Source organism: Globicephala melas, chromosome 14 (genome assembly GCF_963455315.2).
Source record: "Globicephala melas chromosome 14, mGloMel1.2, whole genome shotgun sequence".
Taxonomy (NCBI): domain Eukaryota; kingdom Metazoa; phylum Chordata; class Mammalia; order Artiodactyla; family Delphinidae; genus Globicephala; species Globicephala melas.
The window spans coordinates 32,149,201-32,174,270 of record NC_083327.1 but is presented as its reverse complement, the minus strand read 5'-3'; the positions used below and the strand labels follow the sequence as shown (position 1 = coordinate 32,174,270).

The 25,070-nt window shown below is 39.5% G+C and overlaps 1 protein-coding gene across 3 annotated transcripts in view; it reads left to right on the top strand.

The window, feature by feature from the left end:
• Positions 1–9,286: 9,286 nt before the first annotated feature.
• The window catches only part of ASCC3 (activating signal cointegrator 1 complex subunit 3), a 333,519-nt gene continuing 317,735 nt past the window's right edge, over positions 9,287–25,070 (top strand). The window contains exon 1 of one of the 3 annotated variants that reach the window (XM_030882957.2): positions 9,287–9,561. The gene's annotated coding sequence lies outside the window, so the exon portion shown is untranslated. The remainder of the gene's footprint in view (positions 9,562–25,070) is intronic. The other 2 variants (XM_030882960.3, XM_030882956.2) reach the window with 2 other exon arrangements.

Here is a 25,070-nt window from a genome sequence, read left to right as displayed (position 1 = left end):
GACAACTGAAACTCTGCATTTGAAACCCTCCTGGACTCTGCTCTATGTGTGTCTGCTTTTGACTAATCTTAATCTGTATCCTTTCCCTTTAATAAAACATAACCATGAGTATAACAGCTTTCAGTGAGTTTTATGAGTCTTTCTAGCAAATTATTGAAACTGAGGTAGTTTGGGGACCCCTCACCCACCCATACCCCTGCAGACTTGCAGTTGGTGTCAGAAGTGAGGGTGTTTTTGTATAAGGATGGTGCCTCTAACTTTGTAGTTGACCTAAACTTCTCATAGGGGATTTCCAGATTTGTCTGAGTAAAAAAGTCACAGCAAGTTAACTTGACTGTCATTTTGGAACTACCAAGCTGTACTATAATAGTGCAGGATGGAGTTACGCTGGCCTTGCCTACTTAAAGTAAGCACAAACTGTCTTTGAAGTTCAAAGACCAATGACAACTCTAATGTATATTACTACCTACTAAACACCTTTTCCATACTTTTCTAGGGTTTTTCCATAAGAAAAGACTTTAAAATGGAGGCTGGAAATCTCTCTTTCAAGTATCAACAAGCCTCACAAATTAAGATCAAGGTAGCAAAAACCTGAAAAAATGTTGCGTGATATATTATTTTATTTATATGAATTTTAAAACTAGGAATATAATCTATATTGATAGAAATCAGAATAGTGGCTTCTTTGGGGTGGCTGCGGTGGAGTGAGGGGATTTGAGTGCTGACTGGGAGGGTCATAAGAATATCTGGTAGAGTTAGAAATGATCTATAACTTGATTTGGGTAGTAGTTACATGAGGTGGTATATGGCACTGTACAATTAAGATTTGTACACTTTGGTACATTTCAGTTTTTTAAAAAAGCTATACCTCAGTAGAAAAATGTTAAGTCCTTTGTCACATAATAAAAGAAACACTGAGGGTAAAAGAAAAATTGTATTTATTTAACAGATACTTGGTGTCTAATATGTGTCAGGCATTCTGTTAGTACTTGTGGATACAACATAAAGCAAAAAACAGAAATGGCACTTGTTAATAGATGACCAAATCAGTCATTCTTAGCCTCTAGGCTACCATCAGCAACAGCTTGCACTTTAAAATTCAGTATGTGTTTATTCTCTAGGATTAATCCTACAAATAAACCTTTCATAATTTTGCACATGAAACATTTTGTTCTACCTATTCTTATATGCCCAGTTCAGTTTTCACTATTTCCACAAAGGTTTTTAATGTCTTGTATCCAGAGGTGGCCTATCTTTACTTTGAATTCCTTTTGCACTCATAAAGTAAGTATCATGCAACTCAGCACTTAATTGTTCTTGAAGCGTCTTGAGTGTTAAATTTGTCTTCTACCCAAACTATAAATTCCTCTAAGTTCCTTGAGACTAGAGATCATATCATGTGTTTCTTTGGAATGTGTCACACTGCTTAGCAAAGTGTGGATTTTGTGATATATGCTTAATTTCTTGTGGGTAGAATGAATGAAAACTTCACTTTGACGACATTGAACATGCTTAAGAATAGGTTAAACTTCAGGAAAAATTAATCCTTAAAGTAATTACTGTTCAGTATTTCATTCTGCCAGTTTTTACTAGCTCACTTTTTATGTGTTAGAAAGAGATAAAAGTTATTCTTGACATTCTCTTCTGTTCCCTTTGGCTCAGTTCTGGTAAGAAGGGAAGAGAGGCTATTCTTATCTGTTTAATACCAGTATATTTGCTTTAATTAAGAAGGAAAGTATTCTGGGTGAAACATTTGTCTCCAAATATTTCCTACCTCCTGATTATTTAACTTAGTACAGGGTTGCCTGAAATAAATACCACATTTCCCAGCTTCCCTTGCAACTCAGTATGGCCATGTGACTGTGAGTGATAGGTACACTTTCAGTTTCCCAAGGGATGTCCTTTGGTTCCTCCTCTTCCTTAGGACTGCTACTTGGAATATGGTCATGACTGTGAGTCATCTTGGACTATTAAATGAGGACAACACCCTAGAAATGGCAGAGCAATGAGAAGGTGCATGTGTCCCTGGATGAATAAATCGAGAAAGAAAGTACAACATCCTAGGATCATCCATGCATCCTGTATATGAGATGTCTATTGTTTAAGCTACTGTTATTCTGGGTCTCATTATATATAGCTTAAGCAATTTCCCACCTTATCCATGGGAGTAATCATAGAATGGCAACAGTTAGCACAGAATGATTCTTCCCTTCCCACACAGTACTTTAAGGAATAAACATGTTTCAGTCCCAAACTTTGGGTGGATCATTTGCTTGTATAAGACAACCAGACCTAGCTTCTGCTATCAAAAGACTAGTTAAAAATTAGTTTTGAAGCTAACTGCCTCTAATCTTTTTTCCCCAAAGTCCCATTCACACACACAAACATATACTCAAATGCATTCTCACACTGACCACGGGGTATCACCTGGCATTTGGGAAAACCAATTGGATATCAAGTTAAAACAGCAAATAAGAACTGGGTGAATAGTAGTTTTCATCACATATTTTATATTGACTTTGAGTGGTGTTGCTTTTTAATACCTAACCTTGACTGCATCCTTGAAATTGGCTTTTGTATTTTGTAATATTTTATGAAAATTTAATGTATCTTATTATCTTATAAGAAATAGTTAAAAATATTCATCCACTGAACAATTCATAATTTCAAGGCTGCTAAAAGATGCATAACTTTCATTTCATATGTTCAACTTGGAAATTATTATAGCTACACATACCTCAATACCTTGAACTTACTCCTGTATATTCAAGCATCTTCTACTTCTTCTGTCCTATCTCACAGAAAAACTTCCTTCTACCAAGATAAAGAAAAACCTCACCCATGGTCTTCAGTGCATCCTTGTCTGCCCTTACCTCCTTATTTCCTTACTTAGCTCATCTCTTTCTTATAGGTTCTTTCCCTTTATCAATCCTTGCCCCTCCTCTTCTATCTTAAAAACACACACAGGGCTTCCCTGGTGGCGCAGTGGTTGGGAGTCCGCCTGCCGATTCAGGGCACGCGGGTTCGTGCCCCGGTCCGGGAGGATCCCGCATGCCGCGGAGCGGCTGGGCCCGTGGGCCATGGCCGCTGGGCCTGCGCGTCTGGAGCTTGTGCTCTGCGATGGGAGAGGCCACAGCAGTGAGAGGCCCGCGTACCGCAAAAAAAAAAAAGAAAAAAAACCACACACAGACAAAAGTCTCTCTCGGACTCTAATATTTCTTCATGTATTGCCTTGCTTTTTTAGACAAAAATGATTATCAGTGGTGCTTTCATTTTCCCACTTCTCATTTACTCGCTTACATTTCCATATGATTCCATCTTTATCAGGTTACTAAAAGTGATTCCAATTCATCAATCACCTAAATCTCCAAGGACATTTATCCAGTCTCTCCTCTCCTTGACTTTGAGCAGGAATTAACCTTGTTGATGACTTAAAAAAATAATTCTATATATCTTAGCTTATCACTTATCTCTTTGACCACTCTTCTCCTTTGCTAGCTCTCTTTCTTCCTCCCAGTCCTAAGTATAATGGATACATTTTGTTTTGATCCTTTTCCTGGTAATATCTTTTCTGAATTTCTTTTAAGGAACTACCCCTGTCTACATTTTATCCTTGCACCATTTGATTTACTACAACTTCATTTTTTTCAAATCCCCTACCTTACCATCTATTCTACTGAATGCCCCCTCTACCCACCCCTGCCCCCGCCCCTGCATTTCCTCCTCTAAGACTTGCTCCTTGAACCCTTCAGCTTTGTGCTCCCATCTACACTGCTTCCTCTCTAGACGATGCACGGCACTCTTCCATGATTTTTTTCTTTGCCTTTTTCTAGGATTGATACACCTTTTCCAGAATTCCATGGTTTCCTCTTGGTTTTTGCCCTTATTTTGCTGGAGTATATGGTCAAGTAACTTTCTAAAAGATCATACCAGAGGAAAGTGTTCTGTAGTTCTCCATCCTTGCTGAACTGAAAATATCTTTAGTTTGCTCTTTTAGTTAATTGATAAATTGAATGAGTACAGAGCTGTAGACTGAAAAATATCTACCATTAAAACTTTGAAAATATTCTGTAATTGTCTTCTAGATCCAGTGCTGCTGAGTAGGTCTTATTTTTATTCCTTTGTTGGTAAAATGTTTATGTTTGGAAAATTTGCAGGTTTATTATTATTATTATTCATAGATTTTATTCTTGATTTTTTTTTTCTCACTTAAAAAAAAATCTCTTTCTCTTCTACTGATTAAATTGGCTGGTTGGATTGGTTCTTCATGACTCATCTGTTTTCATGTTTTCTGTTTATGTCTTTTATCTTATGTTCTAGATTTCCTTGATTTTTATCTCCAATACTTCCAATGATTTTTTATTTAAGTAATCATGTTTTTAGTGTCTCAGAACTCTATTTTCTTCTGTGGTTGCTCTTTTTTCAGAATATTTGGTTTGTATCTTATAGATCCAATATATCCTGAATACTGGAGTATATAAATTGGAGTGCTTTTAAAAAATGTCCTTTTTTATTTCCTGAATTTTAATGGCTTCCTTTGGAGTTAGTTACTCTGTTTTTCTCTGTCTTTCTCTTTCAGAATGGTGATTTTCCTGATTTGCCTGTTGATTCTTCACTGTATGTTCCTTCATAAAAAGAGCTGGTCATTGATGTGGTTTTCCTTTGCTTTTAGTAAGTAGGATGTCTTCCAGCTCTTTCTCCTGTGTGGAAATTGTGAATACACGGCCAGGGCAGGGCCAGAAATCAGGTTTCACTTTAGGACTGGTGGCCAAGTAGCTAGCTGGCTCTCTGAATGCTGGCTCTGAATGCCTGAACAATAGTGGTTTTGCTCTGTGTTGTCAACATAAAAGTTTTCACTTCTTCTCTACTATTTGTGCAATTAATTTGGAGGAGACTTTGGGGTCTTTTGGTTTCTGTTTTTTTTTTCTTAATTAATTTATTTCATTTATTTTATTTTTGGCAGCATTGGGTCTTCGTTGCTGCATGTGGGCTTTCTCTACTTGCTGTGAGTGGGGGCTACTCTTCGTTGAGGTGCGTGGGCTTCTCATCGCGGTGGCCTCTCCTGTTGCAGAGCACGGGCTCCAGAGCATAGGCTCAGCAGTTGCGGCGCACGGGCCCAGCCGCTCCGCGGCATGTGGGATCTTCCCGAACCAGGGCTCAAACCCGTGTCCCCTGCATTGGCAGGCGGATTCTCAACCACTGCACCACCAGGGAAGCCCTTGGTTTCTGTTTTTGTCTGGTGGCAGATGTGTCTTTGTCTGCTCACAGTGTGCATGAATGAGAGAAGGAAATGTGTATTGTGACTGATTCACTTGTACCATATTTAGAATGTTACCTCCATTTTCAGCCCTTATTCTCACTTCTGCCCTCTGCCATGCTCCCAACCAACTCTTTTGTAGCGTCTTCACTATATTTTTTTAGGCGTTCGTTTTGGGTGTTATTACTAGTCAAATCACTACTATTAGCTTTTTATCCAGGAAATTGTTGAAATTTCATTTACTTTTCTCCCCTTCTCTACCTACTGTCCTCTCCTTAACATAAGCACGTACATAAAAACACACATATCTTTATTCTTTTATTTACTCTTTGGTTTTTCTACTTCTACATTTTTATTTCAGTAGTGTCTAGGAAAGAATAGTTGGCAGATGGTATGCCAAGTTCACCATCTGGAACAGAAACCCAAGAACAACTCTCTATATTTTATAAGCATATATTTTGCCATTTGAATAAAACATATTGCAGAATCCTCCCTAGCTGACTATCCCTTGGACATGTGACCACCTCTACAACATTCTTATTCAAACAGAAATAGAATTACTACCAGGGTAATGGGAGGAGCTCACATTTCTTTAGTTCTTTGGAACTTTAACAAATTCATTTTATTAAGTGAGGAAGAGGACAAAAATGGTGGTTGGGTAGGCAACCAACAGTCTGCATGGTAGTGATCTTTTTTTCCTTCCCAACTCAGTTCATTAAAAAGTTTAGGGAGGCTTATTTTAGAATTGAGTTTTTTTGTTTTTTTTGTGGTACGCGGGCCTCTCACACCCTTGTGGCCTCTCCCGTTGCGGAGCACAGGCTCCAGACGCGCAAGCTCAGCAGCCATGGCTCACGGGCCTAGCCGCTCCGCGGCATGTGGGATCTTCCCAGACCGGGGCAAGAACCCGTTTCCCCTACATCGGCAGGCGGACTCTCAACCACTGCACCACCAGGGAAGCCCCTAGAATTGAGTCTTTTATTATTCGGTGTCCTCCAGCAGTTAAGTGTCAGCTCCAGGTAAGGAACTGCACTGGGGTCTATCAAAGATGGACTTTTAAGACCCAATGTTGCAAGCTGGGGTAGGGAAGACGGCAGGACATTGGACTGAGAATAGGTAAAACCAAAAAAGGCCTATAAGCTAAGGTTGTGGGACACTAATGAGCTGGGCAGACCTACTGGTCTTACATACTGAGATACTAAGAGACTGATGGGCTGGAAATGAGTCTGGAGCTTGTTAACCCATGCCAACAACACATGAGGTGACAAAGGCTGAGACTGAAAGGCTAATTTGCTAATATGATGGAACACAGACATGAAAGAGCCAAAAATATGGATGACTTCGTTGAGCCACTGAAAATACCCCACCCTGAGATTTTGTTTTTGAGACAATTTTGGAATAATTAAGGTAATTTTAGTCAAATGATCTAGTTACATACACATACATATTTAATTTTTCATATATGGGGTCATATTGTATATATATTGTTTTGTAAACTACTCAATTGTATATCTTGATATGTTTCCATATCAATTGATTCCACTTTATAGATGTGCTATAATTTATTTAAATCAACCCTCTATTGAACATTTTTTGGTATAATACATTTTTAAGTACAATGAGTTTTAATTGGTTGCCCAACCACCCATTAATTTCAACCCACTATACTCAATATTGCCAAGATAATCTTACAATCCCAGTTGGTAACTGCCAAATCCCAACTGCCTATAGAACTAAATTCAAAGTTGAGTCTCTCCTTACAGACCAGTTTCTAGCCAATTTTGACTTTGTCACTACCTTCTAATAAGAACCTTCCACTATAGACAAACAGGTTACTCACCACAGAATGCATCTGCAGTCTTGTTTCCTTGTCTTTGCTCATGGCATATTTTATGGACAGTCTTCCTTCTCTTCATGAGGAATCTTGTCATCAGACTGTCTTTCCATTAATGTTTTGGAAAATCCCCCAAGGACTACAAAGGGTACAAAGATAGTTCTTAGAGTTCAATGAAGTATATTTCCTTCTAGGTCAGGACTATCTAATAGAACAAGATACAAGCGACATATGTAATTTAAAAGTTTTCTAGTAGCCAAATTAAAAAAGTGAAAATAAGTGAAATTAGTTTTAATATACTAACCCAATATCTACCAAATATTTCAACATGTCATCAATATAACAATTAAGCTATTTTACATTTTTTTCTTTGTACTAAATCTTTGAAATCTGGTGTGTATTTCACACTTACTGCATGTCTCAATTTGGACCAGCCACATTTCAAGTATAAATATTCATATTTGGCTAGTGGCTATCCTACTGGACAGGGCAGTTCTAAGCAGTCTATTTTCGATTTCCTTCTTGTCCCCTAAGTCTCTGAAACTGTGATGAGAACAATCTGTCATGTAAACTCCTAGAACTTATTGTTAGTACCTCTCATTATCATATAGCCTCCTTGCATTTTTTACCTTTTGATGCATTTGACTTGTCTCAGAGCTAACCTGTAAATTCTAAGGCTGGAACCATGAACTGATTGACTCTCAAAGCTGTAAACGCCTTTAACAAAACCATCAACTAATTCTTCTCTTGATGCCTGTATCCCTCGCACCTAGTTCCTATTAAGTAAGCCTTCAGAATCTACTTAAAGTCAAATCCAGGGGTCAAGGCATCAATGTAACCTAAAGCAGACACCTCTGGCGAGTGCTAGAAGGGGAATCTTCTTTTCAGGTCTGAAATCTGTTTCTCTCAAGTCTGCATCTCTCTCTCTTTTTTTTTTTTTTTTTGCGGTACGCGGGCCTCTCACCGTTGTGGCCTCTCCCGTTGCGGAGCGCAGGCTCCGGACGCGCAGGCTCCGGAGGCGCAGGCTCAGCCGCCATGGCTCACGGGCCCAGCCGCTCCGCGGCATGTGGGATCTTCCGGGACCAGGGCACGAACCCGTGTCCCCTGCACCGGCAGGCGGACTCTCAACCACTGTGCCACCAGGGAAGCCCTCAAGTCTGCATCTCCTGAGACCACATGAAACAAATCTATGTTACACGATGAGTTTTTACATATTTAGAGATAGTCCCAGTAGCTTTCTCTCTTCTGTGAGAATCTTCCTAAGTTCAAAGAGTACTTCTTCATTTGTCATGCTTTTGAGCACTCTTCATCATTTTGCTCTTCTCTGAAATAATTCCAACTTCTTTGAGGTCTTCTTAAAGTGCCTGATCTAGAACTGAACGCAGAACTACATAAGTAGTTTGGGCAGTGAAGTGTATAATTGGATCACTATTGGCTGCCTCACTATAAAACACGGTTCTATGAGGTGTCAAGGCACATTCCTTACGACAGGGGTATGGAAGTGAAAAAAGGAGCCACAGCACATTATTAACTCATACCGCCTTTGCATGCCCGGCTTTTAGCCTAGAACTGTACACACATACAGCACATTCTTGAGGTTAATTTTTCTTAATGTCATCTTCCTGATTCAGTTGAGCCAGGGAATCTTCAGGCATTTTGTTTTTGGTGGGGTTCGTCCGACAAAAGGACCGACTAGAAGAGGTAACTTTAAGAGAACTAAACTGAGAATCCAGAAAGCTTAAGGAAGGCGGGACTTGAAAGGAAGGAACCGTATATAAAGTGACCAGCAGCCAGGATTTCTGGCTGGCGATGACAATGACAATTACTTGTTTCTTCACTCATACTCAGGGCTCCTCTCTACTTTACCTGTAATAGGAATTACCTCCTCCGTGTCTTCACCTCACAGAGAAGGGCGGGGAGAAGATGGAGCCGACTCAAGTAACTACAGGGAAAGATGCTCAGGTAGCGATCTGGAGGTGGCAGGCCCTGCCTCGCAAGGGCACCCCACAGACACCGAGTCCCGGGAACGCGCGCGCCCGCGCCCACGCCCGCCAGGGGGCGCGCCCTCGCCGCAGGCCTGGTCCCCCTCAGCGCTGGGCGGGCGGCGGGCGGGGCGGCGGCGCGCGCACGCGGGGGGGTGGGGCTGGGGGAGCCGACGTGCAGACGTTGGCGCCGCTGCGGGCGGGTGACGTGTAGGCCCGCGCTTGCTCCGCCCCCTCCCTCCTCTCCGGATCTGTGGGTTTGTCCGGCTGTCCGGCTGTCTTCGCGTACCCTGCCCCGTGGCTGGAGGGGACCCGGCAAGCCCGGCGTGGGGTGCGGACTAGGACGCGGCGGGGCAGCTGCCCGCTGGCATCCTCTGCACTGCCCTCCGGCCCTCACCCGGCGTGGGAAGTAAAGATCAAACCGAAATGGAGGGAGGCGCGGAGGCAGGAACTGGCGGAGAGATGGGAAGCGCATGAACCGGGGCCGAGAGGTGAGGAGAAGGAAGTGGGAGGAGGAGAAGGGGTGCTGCGGCCCTGAGAAGCCGGTAGGAGGCGGGGCCAGGGTGCCCCTTGGACGATTCCCGTTCGGCCCCGGAGGCAAGCCCGGACCTGTCATCCCTCTCGGGGCCGGAGACTTGTCTGTGGTCTAGGATAGTCTCGTCCTTTTCGTGGAATTTGTAGGGTGGGGTTGGGAATCAAAAAATGAACCAGAGTCACATGTTGCCAAGGTGTTAGGCCACAACGTGATGACCAGATGGGTAATTTTTTAAAATTTTTCCTGTGCGTGGGTAATTTGTTTTCATTAGGGTTTTTTTTGGGGGGTTTTTTGTGTTTTTTTCCCGTTACAAAAATGTAGTAACTTTTTCGTTTTCTTCACGTGGACTTGGGAGAGAAATCAGCTTCCTTGTGTTTTTTACCTCCACACTGAAAAGTAAATAAAGTGGGTGGGGAGTGGACCATGGTGAATTTAGCAATCGAGGAGTCTAGAATGTTACTTCGAAATAAGTGTTGTATGTACAAGCGTGCTGAGGTGTTGTGGGTACGTGGGCAGTTCTTTTAAATAGGCTTCTTATCACACATTAACTCATTCATTGACTCCAGTGTGTTCGTGTATTTTGCTATTTAGTTTAAAAGAAACATTTTAGCGGAAGCTAAAAATTTTATATGAATGGTATCACATGTGTAGTTCAAACTAGTAATCATATTTTCTGCCTTTCTTTTCCTAAGTAAGATTAGATTGAAGAGCGGTCACCATCACCAGATTGCATGTTTCATAGATTGAAATCACTTTTCTGATTTTCAAAGTGTTCTCAGAAGTTGAGAATTCAGCTTTTGATTCCACTCTGGATCGTGCTTCTCTTCATGTATCTTTCATTTTTAATGATAATTATAATAATATTCTTGCATAAGAAAAATGCTTCTTAGAGATACCAGTTAAGTGTAAGCTAAATAATATTATTTAAATGAATTAATTTTTCATAGCTTAAGTTGTGATCCCTGCTGAATAGTTTTAGTTTTTGTTCATTCGTCATTCACTTATTTATGTCTTCATATGTACCAGGCACTATGCTAGGCCTAGGAAATCAAGAGACATAGGATGTCGGTACTTATGGAACTTTTTGTAGTCCATCACCCTTTTAGTAGAGAATCTGGACTAGGGCTCCTCCTCATGTCATGGATCTCTAGTTGACCTAAGCAAGGCTTTTTGCAAGAATAAGTTATTGTCAGTGTTTATATGTAAGTGGCATTGAAAGAGGAGCAGATTATTTTACTTGCACAGTATGACTTGATTTTTGCCTTTGATAAAAAAGATGGTATGCATGCTAGTGTTTTGCCAGTTAAGAGGAGTAAGTTTTCTTTTTGCAAAGTTGGCTTAGTTGTAAAATTCACAATTGGAAATCAGTTTCTACCTGAAAAATAATATTTTATTTTTCCAGTTTTTACATTGGTCTGAGTGATCTATGTGTTAATAACTTGTAATTCATAAGCATTCTATGCACAAAGCATATTCATTAGAAAATGTATAGTACTTGTTTAATGAAGTAAATTTATTGCCCCATAGTACCTACCATGGGGAGGTAGTTTACATGAGCCCTTTAAGTACAGAATAATCTTGATGTAATGTGACACAGTTTTTAACTTTGAGCAGATATCTACCTGAAACTGAAATTAACAGCAAAGACATTTATGGAAAGAAAAAGTGCATAATTACCAAGGAGGAGAGAATAAGGTATCTAATATGTATTTAGTAATCATCCAAAGGGAGGCATTGTGTGTTATACTCTAAAGTTACTTAAAGTAGGGACTGGATCTTATTTCTCATTTCTTTTGCCTGGTATAATACTTAGCACATAGTTGACAGACCCATATAGATGTTCATTAATTCAATATGTACCATCTCATTTGAGTATTTTGCATGTAGATGAGCAAGTATGTTTAAGTGAGTTTGTCTATTGTTTGTTCATTTTCCAGCTCTGCGTTGGCTGTGGTAATGTCTTATAGGTTGTCCTAATTTATTTCTGAAACTGTCTCTGTGATTCAGAGTTAATGCAATTCAACCCATGTTTGAGTATTCTGATTTTAGTCAGATCATTCAGCCTGAAAGGGGCATAAAAAATCATTTTGTTATTCCTCTTCATTTTATTGATCAGAAAATTGATATCCTGAGAAGTTAGCTTGATTTTCTACCATCAAACAAAAATTGGCATCTGAATTAATTTCTTTTTATTTTTATTCTGCTTCTTCCTACTACAATCTGTCTCTCCTTGTTGTTATTTGAATAGAATAACTCTTGGAGACCTTTGTAAATTAAGATAGATTCCCATTTTATCTTCCTGGTTTTGGAGTTTTTGACTAGTTTTCCTCCACTTCTGTGATTTCCTCTTTAAAGATAATTCTTAGGAATTGCATTCATCATCAAAGGTTTGAACTGACATGGAAAATAAGGGTGCAATTTTGAGAGGTACATGATTTAAAGATATAATATGTAAGACAATTACCGGTAACAGTAAGCATTCTCAGGATATGTTTTAATAAGATAATTGACAAGAAATATTTATAGTTGAAGAGAAGAAAGTTCATACCTAGTTATTTAATGACTAAACCAAAGATTGTCAAACTGCTGAATCATACTCTTGGGGGATGGTGTCTAGAAATGTCTATTTTCAAGCAACTCCCAAGTGATTCCAGTGCCACCAATTCATATTGTGAAGAACTTCTATATTAAAGCATATGAATTCAAGAGCCTCTTAATTTTGGATAATATCTATCTTATTACACCAGAACTTCAAAAGAAGGAAGGTAGTTTATCTCAGGATTATGGAGTAGTCAGGGAGGCAGTTGCTAATGTTTTCCAGCATTTTCAAAGACTTGCTAGGTCATTTTCAAACGAAGTCAGTAACTAGCAAGTTACTCAGTTGTGTGTAGCTAAGAAACATGGCATATGAATTTGATAAAGGAAAATTTATATTCCATTCCAGGTGAGGAAATCCTTGCTTACCAATGAGACAACTTGTCCTTGTAGAAAAATTCTTGAAAGTGAATAAAATGTCCAACAAGCCAATCAAATAGAACAATGTAAAAATGATAAATGCTACTCTTATTTATAAATATTGATAGATATAAGTATGTCTTAATCTTTATTTAAGAAACTTAATTATAAAAGTCTACATAAATGATTTATAAGAATAAATTAATGACAGTATACAATCTGCAAAAATAATTTCAGTGCATCCTTTCCCAGTGCACATATATTTTCTAAAATGAGACCTGCTTTAAGTAGTACCTCTGACACCAGGGAGGCTCACTAAACGTTCTTTTTGAGCGTTCTTTAAGGAGTGAAGGAAGCTTTGCAAAACTATTAGCAATGCTTTTACTCTGAAGATTGGTGTGGTAAAGAATAACCTAAAAATCAATTCTGGAAAGCTTCACAGTAATACTCTGAGTACACATCATTGAACAGATACTTATTGAGTTCTTTGGCACAGACCAAGAACCATACAGGGTACCAGGGAAAAGAAGACATACATCACTTTTGCACTCTTGGAGATTATAGTCAAGATGTTGGCTTTGGGAGACTGTTCAATGAAATTCTTTAAGGAATTTGAGGGGTGGCTTGGCTGAACACCAGGTTTTGAAAACTCCTCTGTTTGTATTTATTAGAAACAGAACACTGGAAGAACATAGCTAAAATTCTATATCCAATGGACATTTTACCACATGTCTTGACAGCCTTTGACATGGTTGACCATACCTCTTCCTTAAAACTTATCCTTTCCTTGGTTTCAGAGACACCACCCTGGCCTTATTTGGCCTCCTGTTGTTCAGAATCTCCTTTATAGACCTTTCTACCCATTTATTCTGTAAAGTCTCATGTTCCTCCAGCTTCTGCTGTTCTTGTCTTCTTAGTCGTCACACAAATCCTTGGGTGATTTTTATCTCTTCCCATGATACTCTTTATGATTCTCATGTTTGTATCCAGACCTCTCTCCTGAACTTCACACCTGAATATTCAGCCCCTACTGACCGTTTCTACTTGAATGTCATACAGACATCTCAGACTCAACTCATCCGAGATTGAACTCATGATATTCCTAACTGCCCCCCCTACCCAAGAAAAACTGAGCCCTAATTCAGTGAATTCTGTCATCAACCTGATCTATACATGTGGAGGTCAGCTGAGGTCCTTGCCTCCTTCCCCACCACAGATAGAAATAATCAGAGTAAGCCAAATAAATTTAATTGAATTACCTGATTCCTCCACTTTTCTCTAAATCACTACCACTACTTCGTTTCAGGAACCCATCATCTCCTCATCTTCATCTCTTCATCTGGATTACTGCAGCAACCTCCTAGTATCTTTCTGCTTCAGGTCTTGCCTTCCTGTGGTCCATAGTACTGCAGTCATAGTAATGTCTATTAAACACAGCTCAAGTCAAAAACTCTTCTGAAGATTTCTCTTACTATTAGAACAATTTCTAAACAACATAACTTATGAGGCCCTTCATGACCTCATTCCTACCTATCTCTCCAGCTCCATCTCTTGCCACATTACATACTCTTTGACCGCTATGCTCCAGTCATCTTTTCAGTTCCTTGAGTGTGAAATGTTCTCACCCCTCATCTGGAATATGTTGCCCTTTTTACCTAACACTTCATCCTTGAAGTCTCAAGTAAGAAAGCTGCTTTTCCTTCCCAACCTCCTTTATTGCTAGGCTAGAGGCACCTGCTTTGTGTTCCGATAACACTCATTACTGCCTCCTTTTATAGATAGCAGTCTTAGTTTGTATTGAGATAGCTTATTTAATTGGGTTGTCTTCCCCACCAGGCTGTGAGCTTCGCAAGGGCAGGTAGCAGATTGATTTTGCTCACTGTGGTTCACCCAGCCTGGTGTCCAGCATGCAGTGGAAATACTAGTTAAGAAATATCAATTGAGTTAAAGTTGTTCCTGCATTCTTCTACTATGATATTCCTGCTGAGCCCACTCCTACCCTAGAGTTTCTAGCAACTGTTGACTATCCTTTTACCCTTGCTTTTGCTTTTCTACTTTATTAGCTTGAGATTTTGAAAAAAACTTACCCCCAAAATAAGAATTACGTTTCTGCATATATAAGTTCTTTGAAAAGAATGGCATCATGAGTTGAATAAATCACAGTAGCTTTTGATTTCTTTTGTGTTTGAGTAAACTTCCTTGTTTGTAAGACCTCTTTTCTTAGGGACTGAAATAAATTAATCAAATAATTAAGCTAATTTCTGTGAAACTATATTTTTGAGGTCTTGAAATAAAGATGATATAAGCTTCAAAAAATAAATGTATAGGAATCCAGACCTGTAAATTCTGCCTCTTTTTTTTGTGGCAGCTTTGGCTTCCCTTTATTCTTCCTGTCAGTCCATCCATCCAGCCATTATACAAATATTTACCGAGACTGCACAAGGCCCCAGGCACTGTTGAGGTGCTTTGGATACTGCAGTGAACAAAGCAAAGTCCCCACCCTTGTGGGGATCTTACTCTATTGGATGTAGCTGACAACAAGCACAGTGATAAGTGCCTTGAAGTAAAGTGGGTTGGGTGCAGAAGGATGAAGGAAAGGGTGCTGTTTTAGATAGGGTGGTCCGAGAAGGCGTCTCTGGTAAAGAGATGTTTGAGCAGCAACCTGAAGGAAATGAGGGACCTACCTTTGTGGCATCTGGGGGAAGAGTGTTCATCCAGAGGGATCTGCTTGGTATGGTTATATCACTGCAGCAAGGCCAGTGTGGATGCCCCAAAATGAGCAAGGAGGAGAGTTACAGGGGATCAAATCAAAAGGTTGGAGAAAGCCAGATGCCTTGGGAGTTTTGAAGTTTACTTAGAGATATGGGAAACCTTTGGGGGGTTTTGAGCAGAGGAGAGCCACAATGTTATTTGTTTTAGAAAAGAATCATTCTTGTTTATATGTGGAAATTAGATTGTTAGGGAGTAAGGGTGAAAACAGGGAGACTAAATAGGCCATTGCAGTAAACTGGGGAAGAGATGGTAATGATGAGAAGTGGTCAGATTCTGGATATATTTTGAAGGTAGAATTGGGAGACTTTACTGATAAGGTGGATGGTGTAAAGCATAACTCCAAGTTTTTTGGTCTGAGCAGCAGGCAGAGTGGAGTTGTGATTTATTAAAGTGAGGTAGACCATAAGAGGAGGTTTGCATGGGAGATAAATTTTGACAGTTTTAAGTTTGAGCTCACTATTAGACATCTAAGTGGAGATGTGGAAGAGGCATGGGTAGACAAATCTGGAGTGCAGGTGAGGTGCGCAGGATGGAGATAAGAATTTGGTGTTAGAATATAAATGATACTTAAAGCCTTGAGACTGAAGGATCACATGGGGAATGACTGTAGCTAAAGAAAACGTCTGAACTCTGAGCTTAGGGGCAAAGCAGTGTTAAAGGATAGGAGGATGAGGAGGAACCAAGAAGAGTGGAAAGAGCCAAGAGATAATGTAGGAGAAAAAACAAGACATATTGGTGTCCTAGATGCCAAGTGAAGCAACTGTTCAGAAGGGCTGGGTCAAAATCTCCTGACAGGGATCAAACAAGGACTGAGAAGTAACTGAATTTGGCAATGTTGAGCTTATTTGTGACCTTTATAGCTCTTTTGGTGGAATAGTACAGGTTAAAGCCTGATAGGACTGGAGTGTCTGCTGTAGATAGCGATCAAAAAAGTGGGGTGTTAATTGAAAAGGGCTGTGGAGTTTTTAAATATGGGAGCAGCTACAGCATATTTTGGGGTTTTGGAAATCATCCAATAGAGAAGAAAATATTACTAACAAGGAGAGAGGGGACTTTCACTTCAGCAACTTTATCACTGTGTCCCCACTGAATGTTTTTCTTTTTTTTTTGGCTGCGTTGGGTCTTCGTTGCTGTGCGTGGGCTTTCTCTAGTTGCGGCGAGCGGGGGCTACTCTTTGTTGCGGTGCACAGGCTTCTCATTGCAGTGGCTTCTCTTGTTGCGGAGCATGGGCTCTAGGCTCACGGGCTTCAGTAGTGGTGGCATGTGGGCTCAGTAGTGGTGGCTCATGGGCTCTGGAGCGCAGGCTCAGTAGTTGTGGTGCATGGGCTTAGTTGTTCCGTGGCATGTGGGATCTTCCTGGGCCAGGGCTCGAACCCGTGTCCCCTGCATAGGCAGGCGGATTCTTAACCACTTTGCCACCAGGAAGTCCCTGAATGTTTTTGTTGAATGAATGAGTTAATGGATGGGTAGAAGTATTTTCACCAGATGCAGTATAATTTTTTTTAATCAGTGCTGAATAAAAAGTGGAAGAAAGAACACTTCAGTTAACACCTCCTTTTCCAGATCGTTGTGGGATTTTTTAGGCTTCAGTCTTCTTTAGTTAGATTACCATCCTGAAGTTTACTTTTTCACCCTGGTGAACCTGGTGTTTCTCAGGTCTTTGCAGCTGCCCTCACAAATGATCTATTAAAATGTGTCACCACTACAGACTTGTCTAATCTTTTACTTTTTGTTCATTTTTCTCATTTGAACTTTTAAAGAGTTGGTACCTATTTCAAAAATTTTGAGACCTCTTGTTAACTATTATTCTTGACTTAAGAAGATACAGTATTTGCCAGAAGAGTGAAGGCATACAGATTTTTGAATGTTCAGAGTAGGTTTGCCAAATAAAATACAAGATGCAGAGTTAAATTCGAATTTCAGGTAACGACAAGTAATTTTTTTAGTATAAATATATCCCATGTAAGTATGTCCCAAATATTGCATGGGACATATTATACTAAAAAATTAATTGAAATTCAAATTTAACTTTGACTTTATATTTTTATCTGCTAATCTGGCAACTGTAATTTAGAAAAAAAGGTTTGTATGATTCATAGTCTGAGAGTATAAACACAAAGGTAGATCTTCAGAGTCTGGGTCTCTGGAGAATGTAATACTGATGGTGTATTCATACATAACTCTGATGATCAAGAAGAGAGAGGTATCTCAAGAAACTGATGTTGCTGTGCCTGAATATTTTTAAAAAATATAAATTGAACATGGAGAAGGAGTACACGAACTAAGAATGAATTAAAGAAAAGAGAGTTTGTGGGATCTGTGATGCGTATCCTTGAAGAAACATAAAGGTTAGCAAAAACAGTTTTTAAGCTACATTCAACAGTGTGTTTCTTGGGGCAGTTACTAGGATGTTAAAAGAGAATATAGAGTTCATTAACTACTTGATCTCTTCTTTCTTTTATGCTAAGGAGAATGGAGAATGGACTCTGGATTGAAAATGGCAGAATTGATTTGGGTTAAATGGAATTGAAGCACATTATGGGTAGCAATATTAAAAGAGCACCCAAATGTTCGGCGTTCAGTCTCTCATAAGCCTGAGCATTTTCAGTAGTGCTTTCAGAACCTGCGATTTGGCAGACATTCAGTTTGATGCTTTCACAACTCTTCTCTCTCTTATTAGGCTTCTGTGTTTATTTAAAACTTAATTAAAACTTTTAATTGTGGAGTATTTCAAGAATATGGAAAATTTTCAGAAAATAATGTAATACACTCCTATACTTGCCATACAGATTTAACAAGTAGTAATTTTTGCCTTATTTGCTTCAGTTCTTCTCTTTTGAAAAGTATTGCTAATTTTTTTTCCCTCTTCTGTCACTTCTGTGCTGCCTCTCAATCCATTACCTTGAAGCTGGTGTATATAGTTCTCATGCATGTTTCTACATATTTCTGTGTGACAGGATATGAGCCAGGGATTAATGAGGGAGATTGATGGAAAGAAATGGGATTGATTAGCTTGGTGAAGAGAAAATTTAAAGTAGGATTACAGGTTCCTTCAACTATCTAGAAGTCACTCATGTGAAAAGAGTACTTAACTTTGATAACTTATTGACATTAGGCAGTACAGATAATTTTTAAAGTACTTTTAATATCAGAAAGCAACATGTAGTACTTAGTGACCTAATTCTTTTATAGTCTATACTTACATGGAAACTTTTATAAAACATTGAAAAACATCAATGTTCAACCTACACGAATGTCATTTTTTTAAAAAAATCAACAACAATCATGATTTTCCTAATGTCTTTACTGTAAATATGGTTAACCAGCAATCTTTAGAGAAATGACTATATTACTATTTAAAAATTTGTTAAGGGTACACATCCTTAAATATTTAAGACATCAGAGAAAGTGAATTTTAAAAAAATGTTCTTCATGTTTTTATGCTTTTTGAAGCATGGTGTTTCTTTCAGTAATTGCATTCTAAAAAAGGTGGGAGGTATCATTAACAAAACCTATTTTTCTCTGAACTGTAGTATATATAATATGTTGGTAAGAAAAATGGCTTAGAAGTTCGAATGTAAGAAAGAATGAGAGATATGGGTCTGACCCTTTCACACACCTTTCAGTTTAGGAAACTGAATACCAGAGGATGGAGTCGATAGGGAAGTGAGAGTTCAGCTCAGAACAAGGCACAGAGAAAACATTCTTATGGACTATATTTGCCAGGGCACATTTCTGACTAACACAAAGTGAAAGAGAGTACACTGTTTTTGTAAGTAATTAAGTTTTTATTCATAAAGATTGAAACAAACAGTTCAGACCAGAATGTTAAATAATGGTCATGGCAATACATTCTTTCAGAAAGATTAAGTAAAGCATACATGACATGTAATATAGTAGCACAATAAAATTCTTACCATGTGTTTGTTCTAATTCATAATGCCCAATAAATTAGTGATTTACTTTCCTGTTTTTGTATTTCTTGTTTACCACATAAATTCATCTGAGTCCTGATTTTAGTGTCTAGTTTTTCTCTACTTGAGAGAGAGGGGTAGAGATTTCATTCTGCTATTACGAGGTAGGTGCCAACTTCTTTTACACAGTGTCAGTGTTAGGGTGATTTAAGAATTTCCTCTACACCGACCTTCAAGATGGCAGAGGAGTAAGACGTGGAGATCACCCTCCTTGCCACAAATACATCAAAAATACATCAACATGGGGAACAACTCCTACAGAACACCTACTAAATGCTGGCAGAAGACCTCAGACTTCCCAAAAGGCAAGAAACTCCCCACGTACCTGGGTAGGGCAAAAGAGAAAAGAGAAAACAGAGACAAAAGGATAGGGACGGGACCAGCATATCTGGGAGGGAGCCGTGAAGGAGGAAAAGTTTCCACACACTAGGAAGCCCCTTCACTGGCGGAAATGGGGAGTGACAGGGGTGAAGCTTAGGAACCACAGAGGAGAGCGGAGCAACAGGCTTGCAGGGGGCAAAGCGGAGAGATTCCTGCACAGAAGATCAGTGCCGACCAGCACCCACCAGCCTGAGAGGCTTGTCTGCTCACCCACCGGGGCCGGTGGGGGCTGGGAGCTGAGGCTCAGGCTTCGGAGGTCAGATCTCAGAGAGGACTGGGGTTGGCTGTGTGAACACAACCTGAAGGGGGCTAGTGCACCACAGCTAGCTGGGAGGGAGTCCGGGAAAAAGTCTGGACCTGCATAAGAGTCAAGAGACCATTGTTTCAGGGTGAGCGAGGAGAGGGATTCAGAGCACTGCCTAAAGGAGCTCCAGAGATGGGTGTGAGCCATGGCTATCCGCGTGGGCACCAGAGACGCACATGAAACACTAAGGCTGCTGCTGCAGCCACCAAGAATCCTGTGTGCAAGCGCAGGTCACTATCCACACCTCCCCTCCCGGAAACCTGTGCAGCCCACCACTGCCAGGGTCCCGTGATCCAAGGACAACTTCCTCGGGAGAACACACGGCGTGCCCCAGGCTGCTACAACGTCACACCAGCCTCTGCCGCCGTAGGCTCACCCCACATTCCATACCCCTCCCTCCCCGGCCTGAGTGAGCCAGAGCCCCCGAGTCAGCCGCTCCTTTAACCCCCGCCTGTCTGGGTGAAGAACAGAAGCCAGAGGACGACCTACATGCAGAGATGGGGCCAAATCCAAACCTGAACCCCAGGAGCTGTGTGAACAAAGAAGAGAAAAGGGAAATCTGTGCAGCCCCAGGAGCAAAGGATTAAATCTCCACAATCAACTTGATGTACCCTGCACCTGTGGAATACCTCAATAGACAGTGAATCATCCCCAAACTGATGCGGTAGACTTTCAGAGCAACTGTAGACTTGGGGTTTGCTTTCTGTGTCTAATTTGTTTCAAGTTTTATGTTTGTCTTAGTTGACTATTTAGAGCTAATTATCATTGGTGGATTTGTTTATTGATTTGGTTGCTCTCTTCCTCTTATATGTGTATATATATATATATATATATATTTTTTTTCCTTTTTCTCTTTTTGTGAGTGTGTATGTGTGTGCTTCTTTGTGTGAGTTTGTCTGTATAGGTTTGCTTTTACCATTTGTCCTAGGGCTCTGTCGTTGTTTTTAGTATAGTTTTTAGTGCTTGTTATCATTGGTGGATTTGTTTCTTGGTTTGGTTGCTCTCTTCTTTTTTTTAATTAATTACTTTATTATTTTATTTTAATAATATATTTTTTAATTTTAAAAACTTTATTTTTTTAAAATTTTTTCTTTCTCTCTTTTTTTTTCTTTTCTCACTCTTCTTCTGAGCTGTGTGGCTGACAGGATCTTGGTGCTCTGGCTGGGTGTCAGCCCTGAGCCTCTGAGGTGGGAGAGCTGAGTTCAGGACATTGGTCCACCAGACACCTCCCGGCCCCTCGTAATATCAGTCAGTGAGAGCTCTTCCAGAGATATCCCTCGCAACGCTAAGATGCAGCTCCACTCAGTGACCAACAAGCTGCAGTGCTGGACACCCCATTGCAAACAACTAGCAAGACAGGAACACAACCCCGCCCATTAGCAGAGAGGTTGCCTAAAATCATGATACGGTCACAGACACCCCAAAACACATCACCAGACGCGGCACTGCCCGCCAGAAAGGCAAGATCCAGCCTCATCCACCAGAACACAGGCACCAGTCCCCTCCCCCAGGAAGCCTACACAACCCACTTAACCAACCTTACCCACTGGGGGCAGATACCAAAAACAACAGGAACTACGAACCTACAGCCTGTGAAAAGGAGACCCCAAACACAGTAAGTTAACCAAATGGGAATACAGAGAAATACACAGCAGATGAAGGAGCAAGGTAAAAACCCACCAGACCAAACAAATGAAGAGGAAATAGGCAGTCTACTTGAAAAAGAATTCAGAGTAATGATAGTAAAGATGATCCCAAATCTCAAAAGTAGAATGGAGAAAATACAAGAAACGTTAACAAGGACCTAGAAGAACTAAAGAGCAAACAAACAATGATGAAAAACACATAAAATGAAATTAAAAATTCTCTAGAAGGAATCAATAGCAGAGTAATGGAGACAGAAGAACGGATAAGTGACCTGGAAGATAAAATAGTGGAAATAACTACTGCAGAGCAGAATAAAGAAAAAGGAATGAAAAAAATTGAGGACAGTCTCAGAGATGACTGGGACAACATTAAATGCACCAGCATTTGAATTATACGGGTCCCAGAAGAAGAAGTTAAGAAGAAAGGGACTGAGAAAATATTTGAAGAGATTATAGTTGAAAACTTCCCTAATATGGGAAAGGAAATAGTCAAGTCCAGGAAGTACAGAGAGTCCCATACAGGATAAATACAAGGAGAAACATGCCAAGACACATATTAATCAAACTGTCAAAAATTAAATACAAAGAAAAAATATTAAAAGCAGCAAGGGAGAAACAACAAATAGCATACAAGGGAATCCCCATAAGGTTAACAGCTGCTCTTTCAGCAGAAACTCTGCAAGCCAGAAGGGAGTGGCAGGACATATTTAAAGTGATGAAAGGGAAAAACCTACAACCAAGATTACTCTACCCAGCAAGGATCTCATTCAGATTCGATGGAGAAATTAAAACCTTTAAAGACAAGCAAAAGCTAAGAGAATTCAGCACCACCAAACCAGCTTTACAACAAATGCTAAAGGAACTTCTCTAGGCAGGAAACACAAGAGAAGGAAAAGACCTACAATAACAAACTCAAAACAATTAACAAAATGGTAATAGGGACATACATATCGCTAATTACCTTAAATGTAAATGGATTAAATCCTCCAACCAAAAGACATAGACTGGCTGAATGGATACAAAAACAAGGCCTGTACACATGCTGTCTACAAGAGACCCACTTCAGACCCAGGGACACATACAGAGTGAAAGTGAGGGGATGGAAAAAGGTATTCCATGCAAATAGAAATGAAAAGAAAGCTGGAGTAGCAATTTTCGTATCAGACAAAATAAACTTTAAAATAAAGACTATTACAAGAGACAAAGAAGGACACTGCCTAATGACCAAGGGATCAATCCAAGAAGAAGATATAACAATTGCAAATATTTATGCACCCAACATAGGAGCACCTCAGTACATAAGGCAAATGCTAACAGCCATAAACGGGGAAATTGACAGTAACACAATAATAGTAGAGGACTTTAACACCACACTTTCACCAATGGACAGATCATCCAAAATGAAAGTAAATGAAGAAACACAAGCTTTAAATGACATATTAAACAAGATGGACTTAATTGATATGTATAGGACATTCCATCCAACAACAACAGAATGTACTTTCTTCTCAAGTGCTCATGGGACATTTTCCAGGGTAGATCATATCTTGGGTCACAAACCAAGGCTTGGTAAATTTAAGAAAATTCAAATCATATCAAGTTTCTTTTCCAACCATAATGCCTTAAGATTAGATATCAGTTACAGGAAAAAAAACTATAAAAAATACAAACACATGGAAGCTAAAAAATACACTACTAAATAACCAAGAGTTCACTGAAGAAATCAAAGAGGAAATCAAAAAATAACTAAAAACAAATGACAATAAAAACACGACGACCCAAAACCTATGGGATGCAGCAAAAGCACTTCTACAAGGGAAGTTTATAGCAATACAATCCTACCTTAAGAAACAAGAAACATCTCAAATAAACAACCTAACATTACACCTAAAGCAATTAGAGAAAGAAGAACAAAAAAACCCCCAAAGTTAGCAGGAGGAAAGAAATCATAAGGATCAGATCAAAATTAATGAAAAAGAAGAAAACAGTAGCAAATATCAGTAAAACTAAAAGCTGGTTCTTTGGGAAGATAAGCAAAATTGATAAACCATTAGCCAGACTTATCAAGAAAAAAAGGGAGAAGACTCAAATCAGAATTAGAAATGAAAAGGAAGGAACAACTGACACTGCAGAAATACAAAGGATCATGAGAGATTACTACAAGCAACTCTATGCCAATAAAATGGACAACTTGGAAGAAATGGACAAATTCTTAGAAAAGCACAACCTTCCGAGACTGAACCAGGAAGAAATATAAAATAAAAACAGACCAATCACAAGCACAGAAATTGAAACTGTGATTAAAAGTCTTCCAACAGACAAAAGCCCAGGACCAGATGGCTTCACAGGCGAATTCTATCAAACGTTTAGAGAAGAGCTAACACCTATCCTTCTCAAACTCTTCCAAAATATAGCAGAGGGAGGAACACTCCCAAACTCATTCTACGAGGCCACCATTTACCCTGATACCAAAACTAGACAAAGATGTCACAAAAAAGAAAACTACAGGCCAATATCACTGATGAACATAGATGCAAAAATCCTCAACAAAATACTAGCAAACAGAATCCAACAGCCTATTAAAAGGATCATACAGCATGATCAAGTGGGGTTTATTCCAGGAATGCAAGGATTCTTCAATATATGCAAATCAATCAATGTGATAAACCATATTAACAAATTGAAGGAGAAAAACCATATGATCATCTCAGTAGATGCAGAAAAAGCTTTCAACAAAATTCAATACTCATTTATGATAAAAACCCACCAGAAAGTAGGCATAAAGGAACTTACCTCAACATAATAAAGGCCATATATGACAAACCCACAGCCAACATCCTTCTCAGTGGTGAAAAACTGACACCATTTCCACTAAGATCAGACCAAGACAAGGTTGCCCACTCTCACCAGTATTATTCAACATCGTTTTGGAAGTTTTAGCCACAGCAGTCAGAGATGAAAAAGAAATAAAAGAAATCCAAATCGGCAAAGAAGAAATAAAACTGTCACTGTTTGCAGATGACATGATACTATACATAGAGAATCCTAAAGATGCTACCAGAAAACTACTAGAGCTAATCAATGAATTTGGTAAAGTAGCAGGATACAGAAGTAATGCACAGAAAACAGTTGCATTCCCATATACTAATGATAAAAAATCTGAAAGAGAAATTAAGGAAACACTCCCATTTACCATTGCAACAAAAAGAATAAAATGCCTAGGAATAAATCTACCTAAAGAGACAAATGATCTGTATGCAGAAAAGTATAAGACACTGATGAAATAAATTAAAGACGATACAAAGAGATGGAGAGATATACCATGTTCTTGGATTGGAATAATCAACATTGTGAAAAGGACTGTACTACCCAGAGCAATTGACAGATTCATTGCAATCTTTATCAAACTACCAATGGCAGTTTTCACAGAAGT